This window comes from Oryzias latipes, chromosome 21 (genome assembly GCF_053564925.1).
Source record: "Oryzias latipes strain Hd-rR chromosome 21, Olatipes_Hd-rR_3.1".
In the NCBI taxonomy this organism is placed as follows: Eukaryota; Metazoa; Chordata; class Actinopteri; order Beloniformes; family Adrianichthyidae; genus Oryzias; species Oryzias latipes.
The window spans coordinates 20,349,628-20,367,659 of NC_136257.1; the positions used below are offsets into that span (position 1 = coordinate 20,349,628).

At 36.4% G+C, this 18,032-nt stretch overlaps 1 long non-coding RNA gene across 1 annotated transcript; it reads left to right on the forward strand.

The window, feature by feature from the left end:
- Positions 1-936: 936 nt before the first annotated feature.
- On the forward strand, positions 937-10,518 carry LOC144988840 (uncharacterized). Its single transcript, XR_013652879.1, has 2 exons — positions 937-2,042; positions 10,029-10,518. It is a non-coding gene; the product is annotated as an uncharacterized LOC144988840 (long non-coding RNA).
- Positions 10,519-18,032: the final 7,514 nt, after the last annotated feature.

The following is an 18,032-nucleotide window of genomic DNA, read 5'->3' on the forward strand; positions in this document are numbered from 1 at the left end:
TCTTCCATTCTCATGTCTTCTCCTTTCTACACAAGTCCCTCTTTTCTCTCATTCCCCCCACCTTTGTTGTCTCTATCAGCTTCTCATCTTTCTTCGTGTTGCCATCTGCCCATCCTGATCTCAGCTTGTCTTTCGCTTCCTTTTATTGCTCATCACAAGTTGTATTCTTGCACCAACCCCTTTCTTAAATTTTTGTACTGTTTATCCTTCTGTACTTAGGTTCCTTTCTAAGGACCCCTTTGCCTTGTTTTGGTCTCCCCATTGATCTGCCTTGTTGTTTTTCGCCTCTTCCTCCCTCTTCTCCAATAAGATTAGGTGGTGTGACATGATCCATTTCCACGTTTTCCTTCGTAGCCTGGAGAGTTGAGTGCTGCCTGACCTAAATTTACATGTTGGGGAGAGAATCTAAATGACAGCACATGGAGAGAGAAGTGGAATGGAAAAAAAAAAAAAGTTTCATTTTGGCCTCTTTGATAATACATCATTAAAAAAGAGGGAAAAAAGCTGAGACTTTTTTTGTTGTTTTGATTCACTTTTGCGCCGAAAATGTGCAACACTGTAATATAACACCATTTTATTTTAATTTTTATGATTTTACATAAAGGAATAATCAGTTAATTGGTTATGTTTATTGTTAAAAACGTTGCTTAAATACATCTAGAGAAAATGTTGATTGCATAATGCCAGCCTTTTGCATGCAAGACGTTTAGCTTTCAATCCAAACTTTATGATAGATAGATAGATAGATAGATAGATAGATAGATAGATAGATAGATAGATAGATAGATAGATAGATAGATAGATAGATAGATAGATAGATAGATAGATAGATAGATAGATAGATAGATAGATAGATAGATAGATAGATAGATAGATAGATAGATAGATAGATAGATAGATAGATAGATAGATAGATAGATAGATAGATAGATAGATAGATAGATAGATAGATAGATAGATAGATAGATAGATAGATAGATAGATAGATAGATAGATAGATAAAATATCTTTTTTTCCCTTACATTTTCCTTAAATGACACAATTACACAGTTCCTCATGATAAAATACTTTAATGTATCAATTTTAATTACATTTTAATATCCTGTGTTTTCTTTTTGACATTTTATTTAACCTATTTGTTCATTATTTCTTTTGAAATCAATAATCTTACTTGTTTTGTACAGCAGCCCCATTGTTAAATAGTAGCGGAAAGCTGGCTCGAGCCAATCAGTCTGGTTGTATGTTCAGTCAAGGAAAACGTCTCTTCATTCTCTTGTATTTATTTTGTCATGAATTCTACAGTTGTATCAAAAAATGTGTTTGAAAATAAAAAAGAAGGAAATAAAAGCCAAAAACAGGTATTAATGCAATGTGATCGCAAGATGAGATATATGTATTTTTTGGCAATTTCTTCAAACGGGAAATTACAAATATAAAAAGGTTTTCACCTTATAATAAATGTGCATGATTATTATTTTGTTATTTTCAGTTTGTCAGCCCGTGTGCAATGCATAGCATGCAGGAAATTTGAAAGTGCCATCCAAGAACTAGCGGCCTGTTTGCCTAATGTGTTCTTCTCAGGCTCTCCCTCTTCCTCCTATTTGTCTGACAGCCATGTGTTCCCCACAGGGAGCAGAAGAGGAAGACTGTCGCTGAATGCATGGGTGTGAGAGGAAAATTCAACACCCTTCACTTGCTGAGCCACACAGATGAAGGAGTGGCTTATTTTGGAGTATGATTGTGTGAAAAACACTCATGCAGCGGGAAAAAGACAAATTGCTCCAGATTCTTTTATGGAGTGAAGCAGGCCTCCATCTTTGAATGTTTGCACAGTTAGCATGGTGCTGCTCCTGCATGGATGTACATGTGATTTTGTTTTATGTTGAAGGCATGAGCCAGGGCCTCGTGGTTTGCCAGTGTTCCTGCCTGTGGGATGGCAGCAGCTTGCGTGATCGGAACAAAGCAAGAGAGCATGACAGAAAATCCCTCAATGCCTGGCCTTTAAAAAATGCAGGAGGCCACTGCACGCAGAAGCAAGTAAGGTAAATGTATAAATTATAAACCAAAAAAAAGTCTTCTTCAAAAAGAGGGAGAGATCCTCCACATGTGGCAAAAAACTTTATTGCATGTAAAGACAGAGCAGCGACAGCTGCCGAGGGCTCGCCGGAGTTCCTGGATGCCGCCTTGCCTAATAAAGAGTCTGCACCTTTCAAATAAGCGGAGCGAGCAAAGCTCTGGCATTATTTCCAGAACAGTCCAAGATTTAACCTGTAAGACAATTGAATAAATAACAACGAAAAGGGAATTTCTATGACTGCTTTAACTTCAAACTTCCTATTATCTCCCAAACAAAAAGTTTTCTGTATGATTTTCAGTCAAAGATTTAAAAAAAATATTGCATGAAAGGAATATAATTATTTTAATGTATGTAATTAAAAGAGTAAATAACAACTGACATTACTGATTTTTTTTCACACACAGAGAATAGTTTGTCACTTTTTTAAACTCTGCTAAATCATATTTCGAAAAGAGTCAAAAAAATAACAGACATTTTTTTATTCAATCTAAAATACATATTTTAAACTACTTACACATTTTATGTCACACTCCGATGAAATTTTGAAATTATCATAAATTTTATATAGAAATATTTTTATTTTTATGAATCAGGAACAAAAGAGTACAGAACTGTACAAAACTGTTTTAAAATAGGTTTCCATATGTTGCCAATTTTTAATACCAGCTTTTTTTAATTATTCAAATTCACTAAGACAATTTTTATTATTTAACGGTAAAACAATTTATGATTTAAAAAAAGTAATTACTTTTTTTAAACTTGTTTAAACATCAAACCTTTATTTTTACGTAACACTTTTTTTTTTTTTTTGCAATAATCACACAAAAAAGTAATACTGAATTTAGAAAAATAATTCAGAACTTTGTGACACCATGTCACGCACAAAACACATTAGGTCACAATTTAGTAAACTTTAAATCTGTTTCGTGGCTCTTCATGAATTCAAATATTTTATCTTCAAATAAAAAATCATATTTATAAATACGTATGAATAGATATGTAAATTAAGATTTAAACATGCTTTTTTTTTTTCTCTTACATCATCATGGTGTGTGTATTTGGTTTCTACCTAACACACAGTTTTATGTCAGACTACTGAATGATGAAGCTGTTTTATACTCGCTGGGCTGTGTGTGTGTGTGTGTGTATCGTTGTGTGTGTTTTTGTGCAATGTGCAAAAAGTCTCTTATCTGTGTGTAGGTGTGTACAACGTTTCGTGTGCAGATGTGCGCATGGGACAAGCCTCCTGGAGTCCTCTTTAAACTGTGCATCAAAGCATGACTAACAAGTCCACACACAAGTCAGTCCTCGACCGCCATGACTTTGCTGCGTCATGGCTGGGACTTAGATGCTGCCTATCATCTCTTAGGCAGGGTTAGAAAATTCTTACCGCACAGAGTTTGCCTAATGGCATATTTGCAGCAGAGATCAACTTAATCTGACCAATTTGTCTTTTGGGTTTAATATTTCAAATTGTAATCTTTTGTTTCTTGACGTAGGGATTAGGAATTCCTAATCCGAGTGTAACTAATGTTATCCACCAAACAAAAGCAACAAATAGAAATATTTCTTGACATGCAACTCATCAAAGTCCATTAACTATTATGAGTGCCCCTCCGTAAGTTGCAAAAAATTTTGTTTAATATGAAATGTGTTGAATTATTCAGATTTCATTTAATAATGCAGTAAAGTAAGGGGGAGCCTCACAACGATGGCTATGAAAACGGCTCAGCCTGCAAGTTCTGTATAACTTGCTCAAACATACGGATCCCACCTTGTTCCACTCTTGGCACTTATACACACAGCCTTTCAAATACAATCGCCCAGTTTTTATTTTTGTAATCTAATTGCTGATGTGTGTTATTCCAGAGCACAGAATACTTCCTGTCTCAAAATACACAGTCTGTGAAAGTATATTATGTATCATATTTTGTTTTTCTTATTTTCTGTGCCCCAAAAAGTATCCTAAAAAAGCAATAACCCGGTAGTGAAGCATGCACAGAAGGCACTTCAGTGGATCTGTGTTCATGTACGCATTTGCATCCTTCCACAGATCCTGTGGATACCAGCTTGACGACAAGTGCTATCGTTCAAAAGCAGCTGTACTTGTCACCAAACAGAAAAGGGGCCTGGAAAGTAGACCCAGGCTGGGATGATATAAGTCTGCCTCTGTCTCTCACACACACACACACACACTCTCACATGCAAACACACAGTCCACTGGGCTGATCTGTTTAGGTGAGTCACCACTTCTTAAAGCAGCAGTGGGTGGTTATGGCATCTGCTTTAAATAGAAAGCATACAGAACAGAGTGAATCGACAGAGCAGCAGAAAGTGAGGGGGGGAAGAGATGGACAGAGAGTGAGAGTTGAAACGGGGGAAGACAGGAAAATAAGAGATAGGGAGAGAGTATTTGAGTTGTGCTGAGTGTGTCGTGCTGAGCTGCAGGGCTACGAATCATCTCACATCCGTCATGGAGGCTGGTTGCAGGGTCAAACTCAGTACTGTGGCGAATGGCCCTGTTATCACACAGCTTTACATTCGCTGCGCTGCCTTTTCTCAAAGGCAGCAAAACAGAGCTGGAAGACAACCAAAAATAGAGACGCCCAATTAGAAGTCTTCCCAAAGCTTTGATGGAATTAGCAGTGAAAGAGGGCTTGCATAACTCACCCTCCCAGAAAACGATGTGGAGACAGCATATGCAGTGCTTGTCCTATTTACCGGAAAGAAGTCCTGGGTCAATTTTCTGGTGGTCTGAAAAAAAATGCACCATGTAAAGCAAACTTCCCTTTTCTTGTCTTTAAAATATATTTTTGTCTTTCGCTTCATTCCTTTGGTTTTCCTGAAAGCTTCCAGTGAACTTATCATTTAGCAGAGCATACCTGCACAGAATTTATTTCTATCAAATAAATAAATCTAATGGAAATGGTTTACAAATTCTCATAATTTGAAATAATTATTTGACCTTTCAAAGGATTGTGAAATATAATAAATATTTTAAAAAGCAGTACTTAAAATTGAATACATACGAATGACACTGTTAATTATTAAATTAATTTACTTTCTATGAAAAAAATCTTAATGGGTTGACAAAATACATTATCTAACTGAAAGCAATTAAAAGTGCTAAGATATGAGTTTCTAATAAAAAAATAAATAAAACAAGATATGAGTTTTCTAATAAATAAAAAAAATCTATTACAAAATTAAATAAAAAAACGAAACATTTATACCTTGACAAATGTTTACATATTTTTTATGTGTTGTGTCAAATAATTGTTTAATTTCAATTTTTTTTTTACCAACTTTGCTCTGGAATTATGCAAAGTTGATTGATTTAATATATTTGATTTAAATAAAATATTTATGTTGCATGGATTACAAGCACTTAAATTTACAATAAATAAATAAAATACTTGTACGACAGATGAATCTGACTATAATGTTTTATATGCACCTAGTAGGCTTGATAAAATTAGGCTTAAGACCCAAACTTAGCTCAAAATTATAATAATAAAAAAGTTTCAACATACAATACTCCCATTACTGTCCCAGGGCAACTAATGAGCAGGGAACCCAGGGGATAACAAAAAAATCAAAACGAAGTCCAGTGGAGCTTCCTCCCTCCATCTGTCCTCTGACAACAAGTATTTTTGTGGTCCCCTTCTCACTCTGTGTAGAATTAGATGGGGTTGATGGGGTGGAGCAAGCCAAGGAGTGGACCACCAAGCATAGCTAATCAGACAGGACAGTTCTTGCTTATTATAGATCAAGCACATAAAACAAAATCGGAATCAAACTGCCAGCTGGGAGCTGCAAGGAAACCACCTCCTCTTCAATTTTTTAAAGTGTGAAAGTGTTTGAAGTAGATCATTTAGCACCCATTTGTGTTTAGAAATGTAACAAACAAACATGGCCCAAACTTTGCAGCAATCTGCCTGACCACACCCACATTTTACCACCTCTACCTACGTGTGGAGTTTACTTCTTTCATTAGATTTTAGGCAAATCATGACCGTAGCATGAAATTCTTGGTTCGGCTGCTGGTAACATCGTTGCAACTCTTGAAACACGTAAGTCCTAAAAAAACCAGAAGAGACTGTGGAGGGCAAAGAGATCAAGAAAGAAAAGAGGAAGAGGCTGGCAGCTCAGAGTGAGTTAAAAGCCAGTCTTCTCTTTAAAATGAAGTTCCTCTGCCAAGTCTAAGTGAATATACAGTTCCAGGGAGTCAATTAAAATGCTAGACCTGCTTAAAAGAAAAATTAAATAAAACCAAGACAAAGTAATCGGAACTAGCACATTCCAAATAACATATCTTTCCTTGTGCTTTGCATCCTGTTTCATTCCAGTCTGTATTCAGTTAGTTTGCACTTTCATGCTTGACTGAAAATGCTACCTACTTTTTTTATCTAACTCTGCAAACAATTGTAGAATCCATTTAAATTTTCAACTTTTTATTTGTATGATTATGGGCCGAGGCTGCCGCTGCTTCTATCAATTCTTGGACCTTTAACATATTTAGCTATTGTTACTATATAAAAAAAGGAAGATATTTTCACAACTAAATAAATAAAAAGTTTATTTTACATCCCACTGTAGGCTTTAGTCACAACTGCACATATTGGTGGAAACAGGCTGTCTGTGGGTGAAAAATGGGGAAACCTGTACGGGGCATGCAGGTGGCCGACAGAAGAAATCAAAGCTGTAGATCGCTTGATGAACCCTGTCAGGAAGCATTTTCTGAAAACGGACTGTAAAGAAATGCCTGTAGAGTTTATGCACATTTTTGTCTGTGGGCATGCTGGCGACAGATTGTAGCAAACACTTAACCAACACATAACGGTAAGTAAGGGTGAAGAAAGCGAGACGGTGGCATGTTGTATGGATTTTTAATTTTTCAAACCCTGTACACTTTGCAACGGGCCTGTAAGTGCTGTTCAAGTATTAAGTACACACTCCCTTTTTTTTTTGTATGTGCAGCACGCTGCACTCGTGTGTTCTTTGTGTGCAGCCTGACTAACAGAATTTAGGAAATTATTATCAGAGCGTAGTTTGTGTAGGCATCCTATTGCAGTCCTACAGGTACTTACGTATCAAGTGCATGTAGGGGCGTCCACTAATCTGCACACCCCGTGCGTGCAGTATTTGCACGGTCAATTGAACCCAGTACTCGCACCGTACAAAGTGTTATGTAAGGGCTCTGCATGCAAGTATCACCCATACGTCATAAATGTGTGAAACTTACATTTTCCTTATAAACACTTCACAATACACTTACCAACTGCACAACAATCATATGTTCCATTTTCATTATGGCCCGTGTAAAACTTAAAAGAACTGCTTGACACCTGTGCTCCCCTTCAGATGCATCTGCTCCTGTCTACGACCCTCCAAGGGGCCTGGACAACCCAAAACCTGTAACACCTGTACGGATCACCACCCTTTATGGGTGCATGGGGCTTTACTGATTTTTTAAAAATTATAAAATAGCAAAAGCTGATAAAGAATTGAACAGTTGTGAATCAAAAGAGTACATCAATACGCCTTTTTTGATCTTCATATAAGAACAGTGGCTTTAAGAAAGCTGGCAGATCCTTATCAGCAAACTGTGTCCTGTCCCACTAATCACCGCAGATGTGATAACTAAATTATCCGTCTCCTCTGATCTTTCCCTCTGATAAAAAGAATACACTTCCTTCTCTCCAGGGCACGACTCAACTGCTGCACACTGCAATCGTCCCCCAGCCTCACATTTGCACCCCAACCTATCTGCACAGAGCAGTCGGAAGAAACACGAGAGATCATTCAGAGTCAATTGCCTGTCATGATACATTGGTTAAGAGCCAACCGTGAAAACCAGTGGTTGTAATGTCTGTCATGGCTCATAAGCGGTTACTCAGTGTTAAATGGTCAAACGACACCAAAGCAATGACCGTTGAAGGAATAAACATGCTTTCAAGTTCTTTCGAATGATAAATAAATACAAATTAGGGACAGCTTTTATGTGTAGCATAGTCAAGCAATTTGTGATGACAAGCTCCACCAATGATAACATTATTAAAAGATGTTCGCAGAGTAAAAAAAGGCTTGTTGTAATCATTTATGACTAAATAGGCCATGGTTTGAAGAAGCAGATGAAGCAGGCAGAGACATATACTCCTATAAGTAAATCTAAAGATGGAACACTTTTATAAAAAGGGGAATAAAACTTGTAGAAGTGAAATTATAAAAAGACTAATTATAAGAAAAAAATGCACCTTAAAAAAGAGCTTTTTTGTGACGGAGAAAATAGGATCTTGTGGGCCACACACTTCCCGCTCCACTCTATTTTGATGCATCCACTTGCAGACGACTAGATCCATGTACGTCTGTGTTTAGCTGGCATTTAGCTTAAAACTGTGTGCTTGGATCGCTCCAATACTGAAGTGGCGCAGATTACTCTCCACCAACGATCCTGCTAACAAGATTCAAGATTCAAGAACAACTTTATTAATCCATGAAAGGAAATGTAGTTGTAGTAGCAGCACCATGGAAATAAGATGAAAATAAACACATGACACAAAATATACAGGGAAGAAAAGAAAGAAAACTATACAGTCGTAAACTCTAGAACTCTCAAAAATCTTATGTACATCCAAGTCAGTCTCTCCAAGTCTCAGCAACAACTCAGAGCTGAACTTCTAGTGAACTCCTGCTGCTCTGTGGAAACTATGTCCTGGAAAACAACTGTTTTTTTTCTTTTGTTTTAGCTAAAAATGGCATAATCAAAATTAAAAGACCACATGTCCATTCAATAGATTAAACGTTGATTGGAGCTGCCACTGTTGGACGTTTAAGAAATCAAAGTGTTGTTTCCTAAAGTCTATTTGAAAAGTGACTTTTCTTGTTTTTATACTTGTAGTTAAAAAACAAGCTGATTATTAGCTGACCTTATTAAACCGCCACACAGTCCCTTTCTTACGCCCTCCAGAGAAACGTATATCCGTGGCAGGCATTCCTGTTTTATCGATTCCAGCCACACATATTTATTTCAGCACTTACTCAAGCACACTCAGACCTGCAGAGAAAAGGAAATGAAGACTGAACTGCAGGTCTTGAGATTAATGCAACTTGCATTTCCTTATCTGTTACCTTAAGACACTGTCATACTTTACCTCACCTACAAAAACAGACAAAAAAGCAAATATTTAGTCGAAAACTCTTCTTCCAAACCTAATTTAATAGTTTTGATTCAAAAACAGTACAAATGTACATAAAAGTAAACAGTCCCTTGTTTAAATACGTCTTAATAATCCCAAAATAAAAATTTGTATTCTGGAAGAAGCATCTCCACTTTCATCGTGTATGCCTATTAAAAAAAAAAAATTGAATAAATTTTGTTTCAATCTATTGTATTGTCAATGATTTTATGACTGTTTATCATACTGTACAGCATCTCTGATAGCTTTAAATGGCACTTTTTAAATACAAAGTGTACAATTAATCGAATTTCTGTTTTCTTTACATATACATCTACAGATAACTAGAATATCCTGAAAAGTTACATTTTTTTATCATTCAAATCAAAAGTGAAACTCGACTGCTATATAGAGTCCTCACACATTAATTATAATATTTTGAGACAAAGTAATCAAATAATTTAAAGGCCTATAGATAATAAGAATTAAAAATAAAAATAAAATTGTGTGTGTTAGAAAAAAGAGAATATCACATCAGACTAAATAAAAAACAATGTTTTGAGCACAAATGGTAATTTCTATGCACTTAAAACTTGCTTGAATCTCTTTTGCATGAACTTCATCAATGCACTGTGCCAAGGGGGCAATCCGCATGTGCCCGTGCATAGGTCTAGTGGAAGCTGACGTTGCTTTGATGGTAACCTTCACTGTTGGGTCTGGTTTCTCTCACCTTCTTCTTGTCAACAGTCTATAGATTTGCTTTCCATTTTCAGGTCAGGAGAGTTTGCTGGCCAAAATGAAGCAAAGGAACACCATGGCCATTGAACCAGCTTTAGCTGTGCTCGCAGGTGCCAAGTTCCGCATCTGCATCTTCATTTGTCAGCAGAAGGCAGCATGAAGTGATATAGAATTTCCTAGCAGATGGCTGCAGGGACTTTGGATTTGAGTGGACCAACACCAGTTGATGACCTAGAAACATCACTGACTGCAAACTGCAGACTGGACTTCCAACATTGTGGATTAAGGGGCCTCTAACCTCTTCTTCCTCCTGTCGTATTGATTGTGCATAAAATGTGAATTTTGACTTTCTATTTGACTTACAATAAATATTTTACAGCACACTAATTTCTAAAAAATGTACTTATGAGTATGTGCGTTTTTATGTGAAACATAAAATTCTGAAACATTACATTATTAAAATGAAATTCGGTTAATATGAATGAATTGAATACTATTGAATAAAAACATAATCTGGCTGTTTTATTGACTTGTAGTATTTTAAAAGTCTGAGTTTGACATGAAAAATATTCCCAAACCTAAACCTTTATCTTCAAATGTCTCATCATGCAATTAGTCCTGTGTTGGAAACTTCAGTCAAAAAATACAGTTTTCTGCTTTGGATTTAAGCTTTCTGTGCTTTCACTAAGGTCACAGTGGAGTTAAAGCAGTAGTACTTAAATTAAAAAAAAACATTGTAATCAGTCAGAGCGATCCCAGTGGACATGCCACAATGTGGTCCAGAGGCAGTCCTGCCACAAGAAAGTGTTATTATGCTAATTTTCCTGTTTGATGCAGTCCAGACATTGTCAGTTTACACCATGAGAACACAGACAAACAGGAAGAATGTCTTGTTCTCACATCAGTTGAAATTGGGAAAGTTTACAAAAAACAAGCACATGCAGATTTTTTTTTTTCTGAAACAACAGTTTTAACCATGAAGGACGAGGACATGGACGAGCAATTCATACAACACTATAAACTAAATATTTTGAATCCACCATCTTGCGCACATTTCAATATAACATCCACATTCTCATTAACACACCCATTTTTAAAGAACAGACTGAGTCACATAATGCAAGCTGCAGAGATTGTCCATAAATATCATACAGCTGCCACACTATTAATGTGGTGTCAGTGTCCTGGATAACTATCCTTCTCTAAATTAGGTATTTCTTAGGTCAGAGTTCGACGTTTTGACACATATGTTACCATAGACTCATAGGATAGTTTATGCAAAATGAAAACACTGATAAAAATATTATTACCATTTTGTGCAATATTTATATCAATTCAATGCTGCTTATTCATTATATGCACTGTGCTTTATTAGTGTAATTTAGTAAATAGATAGCTTATGTTTGTTATAGAAAAGTAGCTGGAAAAGTTCAAACTGGATTTTAACTGGATTAAAGCCAGAGCATGGAACAATTTCCAAAAAAAGACACAAATGTGGAGAACACAAAACAAAGGTTCTTGGAAAATGTAGAGAACCACTAAATAAAATATATTTTAGACATTTATGTCAGGTTTTACTTAATCCAACATGAGGCAATCAGAGCAGCAAGGAGCATTTAATGAGAAACTGCTCTTCATGCACAGAATTCCACCACAACTGTCCATGAGCTTTGATGTGTAGATGTATTCAATGATATTGAAGCTGACTTGATAAAAATGGTGCTGTTTTGTCATAGGAGCATTGATTATTGCCTTCCTCATCACGTTCATAAAATGTAAAAATGATAATAGATAGCCAAGTAATGATGCATGAATGATGAAAGAGCCCCTCCGGGAAAGGTCGTCATTTTTAGCTTCTTTTTGCGTTTTTCTTGTTTCTTGTTTTTTTTTTGGTCTTTGTATTTAGCTGCAGGCAGAAATTACACATGGGAGGATACAGGAGGAAGATGAGCAGTTTGTACAATGAGCTTGAAGGAGACCAGACAGTTGATTTTACTGGCATGTTTAAAAAAAAAAACACTTCAACTTTCTGTTCTGTGATTTTCTATTTTCTATGCTCGCTTATTCTTACTCAGGGTCCTGGGTTTGCTGGAGCCTATCCCAGCTACCATTGGGCAAGAGGCAGGTTACAACCTGGACAGTTTGGCATTCCGTCGTGAGACCACACAGAGACAGACAACCACGCACAGTCATACCCAAGAATCTATTTAGTCATCAATTAACCTATGAAGCATGTGGGACAAAAGTTGAGTGCCCGAAGAAAACTTACATGCACAAGAAGAACATGTTAAGTCCACACAGAAAAGACTCAGCCAGGATTTGAACCAGGCCTTTGAAAAGGGAGCACTACACTATGCCCTGTTCTGTGAATATGTGACCACAAAACAAGTAAATAATGAAATATTGTGCTTCGTCAGAGGGAAGCTGCCATTCATGAGCTTATATTATTATCCTGACAGGATGTCAAACACTCCTAAAATGACTTAACTTTGAAAGTTTTCTTTACTTCATGGAAAACGCTCAATCTCCCTTCTGCCTTTGATCAGGATTTACGTGTGGCAGCAAGCCATCCGCTTTACTTTACCATAGCAAAGCTTTTTTCTTTTTCTTTTTTTTTTTTTCATCGTTCCAACATGGAAAAGAATCACATCAGCTAAGGCTACAGCTTCCCTGACAGCTCCACTATGACTGTGTTTCATGGCTGCTAAATAATCCTTAAGTACTCTCTATTTGACCTCAGATTGATCCATTGGAAATAAATCCAGTGCTGTATGCATCCAAAATTAAAACAGCATCATAAAAAAGTCTGACGACAGCTCCACGCTGCTTAGGAGTTCATGCCAACACATAAAAGTCAAAAATAAAAGCATAAGCATAAATTAAACATCAAAACAATAAACTCCATAAACCTGCTTTGTATACGATTACTTTATAAAACTAATGAGGGAATATTTCCAAACAGTGAGAGCATTACTTTCTTGCTTTAAATCAAAATGCTTCTGTGAGACTGGTGCACGCGTTATGTGGGTGTAATTTAAAGCTTCTTTAATCTCCTCAAAATATACGATCGTATTCAGTTTGAAATTCATCAAACATTCTGTGTGCCAGGCTTCTTTTAAGCTGTCTCTGAAAAAATCTAATTTTCCTTATTGTTGTTAAAGAAAGCAATGGATGATTACAAGAATACTTTCAATTAAAAAAAAATCATCACAGATTATAGAGGGAAAATTCAAGCTTTGTTGACAATCATATTTTCAGGTTTTTAAAAAGATTTTTTTGAGATTCTTCTCATAAGAATATCTTTTCTCTGTTGGGTTTTTAAAGAACAATCTGCTTCCAAACGAAGCAGATGGTTGCAATTCTGCCACACTTAACACGAGTGATTATGTGTGATGATAAGTTGCTTCCCAGTTGAAGGCCCATCATTAGGGCTTTAATTAAAGCAGTAGCCAGGGCGGGGGACACGTCTGCCACCCATTTCTTATACTTAGGGTGGGGGGATGGAGAGGAGTAGTGTCAGAGCCAAGTGGTGCACATGTTGGCCACATGAATCTGTTTTCCCAAGTGGCTCCAATACACTGAATTAAGAGAAGAATACGCACATATGGAAATGACTAATCATGGGGACAAACAGTGTCGCCTTGTGTGGTCAAACGTCTAGACTACTGTAAGTGACATTTACTGAGAATATGGCTGCAGGAAGAGAAAAAAAAAAGATTATTTGATTTTTCTATCGTGTGTTTTCAAGAACAATTTGAATTAAAGCAAGTTGTGCATTTTTTGTTCAAAATATTACTGTTGTGTTACTTTGAATTAATGCAGACACTTCATAAAACATGGCTCAAAATGAAGCAAATGCTTCTTTCTTTGTTCCACAAAAATGTCTTTTGATTTTCCGTAAAAGCATTTAAGTGGTATTTTAACTATTATGCAGTTTTTAGTCAAGATTTTAAAAAAAAACTTGGTTTCTAGGACATAGTTTCTGCAGAGCGGCACAAGTTCATCGGATATTTGCTTCTTAGTTATGGTGCAGATTGAGCCTGCCTGCATTTCCCAATATCCATTTGTTTACACTCTGTCCCGCTAGCTTACAGCCCCTTAAAACCCCAACCTAATATTTTATATGTAACAAAAATGGTGAGCATTATTGAAGCTATTCAGCCATACAGTTTGGAGCCAGATTCCAGCTCACATGAGGAAAACCAAGACGTACATGGAATCTACTTGTCTGCAAGTGGATAAAACAGAATGGAGCTTGTAGTTGTAAAATCTACAACTGTTGAATAATCTACAAATTGCCAGGCTACACGCTTTTCTAAATGGCATTTTTGCGTCTGCTCCTGATTCACAACCGTTTGAATGAAGAATTACTCACAAATGCAAGATTACATTTCTTTTTGTCCTCCATCATAAGAAAAATGCCACAAGAACATGTTAAAAAAAACAAAAAAATTTCATCGGTGAGGGTCTTAAAGTAAAAAAGTTGCTGATTGAAACAAGTTTTAACTTTAACTTTAGTTATTTTCAATTCTGTACATGAGGTGTCGTGACAGTGGAGCATAAGAACTCTCTGAAAAGTAAATTGAAATGTCTGTTCCATGTGATTGGCTGATATTTGGATTCTGCAGAAGGCCTAATAAAAAATGTCTGTGAATGGATGTCACCTCCTAGACCTGATTCCAGAACCAGAAGAGACAAAGTTGCCCCTTGAGACTTTTATTATTATAGTGGAGGAGTTTTCAATTATAGAACCTCGACCTCTGTATTGTTTCATTCCATTTTTATTCCACAAAGTCAAATAAAAACACTGTGTCCCTGTCCAAATGCAGTGATTGCCTTCTAAAAACAGGCTCCCATCTTATTTGGCACATCACTCCATTCTGATCTCATGTGTGTGCCCATTTTTCTTAGACTCTGCCAGTTTCATTAATGCACAATAACAGCACTGACTTTAGCAAGCATGCTTATTAAAAGACAAAGCTATTAAACTGAAAGCCATAAATGCCAGAGGTATAACAAATGTCAATCAGTGTCCTTGAAACGCTGACTATAGGCCACTTTTGAAGCATTGACTGGTCATTAGTGTTCAAAGCTGTTTGTCAAGTTCTGAATCGATCACATTTCTTAATTCAGTGGATTGTCGTTTCTCCCATAATGCTGTTAAAATCAGTACAAGTCTCAATTGCTACCGTCCAAATTTTACAGACTGAACAGACTGTAAAAAAAAGTAAACTGGCTAAAATGTGCATCTGTTTGCGATTAAATAGTGTCATTTCAGACATAAAAATGTACATTAAAACCTGGAGTTTTTGCCCTACTGGTAAACAATGGATCGGTCCACTCGCAGCAAGAGATAACAAACGTGTACCTGATCTGTTTATGAAGCAAACTTGACGGATGGGTGTCGTTTCAAGCAACTCCTATGTGTTTAGTTTGAGTGGCCCGAGCTATCCAAACATCTCGAGCTGTTTAAATTAATGTAGTACAACACAACAACCACCATGAGCAAATGAAGATGGATGAGTCAGCTTTGAAAAACATTCCTCTGTCAGAGGTCACACACCACCCTCCAACTGAGTCAACTCAGGGTTGTGATGCCATGTGGAGGGTAAAGAGTGAGCAGACGCCAGCTTAGGCCCATACAGTAACAACATCCATTTGGTTTTGCTATTGAGATCTATAGTATATTAGTAGTTGAACACAATTTCTTATAATTTTAAAATTTGTTGGGATTATACCACTGCGCTCATGATGACTTGAAGTCATCTTACCTCAAATCAGCTTGCAAATGTAAACTTAACTATTCTACTCAATGTGCAAACTGCTTCTAAGATTTTTGCTAAAACGTTGCAGATTTTTGAAGTAAAGCACAACATGGCACGAATCCCGTAATTCAGCTTTGGCTTGTTCAGTGAAATTGGACATTGAAACCATGTTTTTTTGCAATTTTTACATTTTCTTGTAGCATTTTTCTCATAATGGAGAACTCAGTGTATATGAAGAAAATTAAGATTAAAACTGTGTTTCAGGGTATTGCTTTATTCAAATCATGGTAAATCATTTGGAAAAGCTTGTAGTTGTTACATAAAAAGTCCACCGGGGGCCACAAACTTCCTGCTCCTCTCCATTCTGATGCACTTACAGACAAATAGAATCTTATACGTCTTCGTCTGCCTCGTCTGAGCTGCCATCTTGCTGAAAACAGTACAGCTGGATAGCTCCAATATTGCTCGCCATTTTTGTAGTCCCATGTTAGGTTGGGGTTGTGAGGGGCTGTAAGCTAGTGGGACAGAGTGTAAACAAAGGGATCATGAGAAATGATGTGCCAACAGTCTTGCCCACGACTCAGAGGCAAATTACTGATGAAGTCCTGCTTCTCTGCAGAAACTATGTTCAAGAAAACAACACAGAGTTTTTGTTTTGGTCTAAAAAATGTAATTATAAAAAAATATAAAAAACACTGCAGGAACACTTTGACAGTAGATCCAAAAATTATCAGGGTCGGACTTTAATGGCTGAAAATTATTAATTGTTATTTTTATTTCACAGTGGCAGATGCCTTTATGTATGAGCGTAATATGAATCAATATTCAAATGTTCCACACACATGTAATTTTAGTCTAAACTTGCCTTGTTTAAACAAGTTGAATGAAAAAAAATTCTCAACGTGGCTTCATCCAGATAAGTGTCTACAACAAAATAAACAAAATCCCCCTCACAGGTTTTTTGATAAACTTCCTCATCTTAACAAATGCCTCATCAAAAGAAGGATGAGCTGATCAAACGTAGCTTAGTTTTTCCAGCCTACCCTGAGAATGCAGTGAAGACATCATTTCAGATATCCAGTGACAAATAGAAAGTGAAAGGAAACAATATTAATAAAGTGAGACTGTTTTGCTGACACATCTGCACTGGGTTACTGTGCTGAAAAATGGCAGCTATGATGATGATGACATATTGACAGAGTTTCCGTGGGGGATTATCTCAGCTCCATCACTTTGTGAGACTTGAGACATTTCAGCTCTGGGGTTTGGCATGGGGAAATTTAGACGCAGCTGATGACGCCTGTGGGCCTTTTGGATGAGGATAGATGAGGACATTTGGCTGTCAGTGAGGAGAAGGCCTATCTGGCTCTGTCAGGAGCCCAACAGGGAATGAGAAAACACCAGGGGTCTGGTCTCAACAGGCAAGTGTTCCTTCCTTGTATGCATCCTTCATCATCCTCGTCTTTTACAGAATGGGATTCCTGGCACTTGCCACATTCAAGTGTCTCTTTTATACTGAAACCTTTGAAAGACCTTTTTTTTTGGTCAAAAAACTTTTGGAGCAGTTCAGAATAAAAATGTTTGACAGCTCAGAAGAATTTAGAATAAAGAGAAGATGACAAAAGTTAGCAGATTAATTCATCATAAAACTGCTGAATTAAAAAATGTTTGCAACAGAAGGCAATGTCAAACTCAGTCTTCCAAGAGAGGCATTTGATCAAGGAGCCACAGAGCAAAAGTTCTATTGCTCTACATAATATTTGTGCAATAAAACTACCATGAAAGTTAGTATTAATGAATAATATCATCAGAAAAATGTAACTTTTCATGACATTTAGGGCTGAATAAAAATACCAAAAAGAATCAAGCAATAAAATTAATAGCATTGTTGTTCTTTTTTACATTATTACTTATTTTTATTTTTCAAGGTCTGAATGTTCACTAAAATAAGAGTTAAGTGACAATTTTGCAACCATCTTTTTCAAAATCAGAATTTATTTAGCTACATTTTCTCTGTTGTTACTTCTATAAAAGCCGTTTCTTAGACTTAAAAAAAATTTGTTTTCAACACTTTTTCAGTTTTCTACTTTTTTGTCGACTAAAGTAGAAGATTACTTCAACCTGTGTGTAAACAGTTGTTGGTACAATCTTGTTATACGCTACAGCTCATAGAAAGCTTTTAGCTGTCTGTGGCATGTTAATAAAAACGGAAGAAAAGTTTAAGTTTTAAAAGGAAATTTCCTTAATCTTTTTTTTTCTTTTTTAACTTAAAAG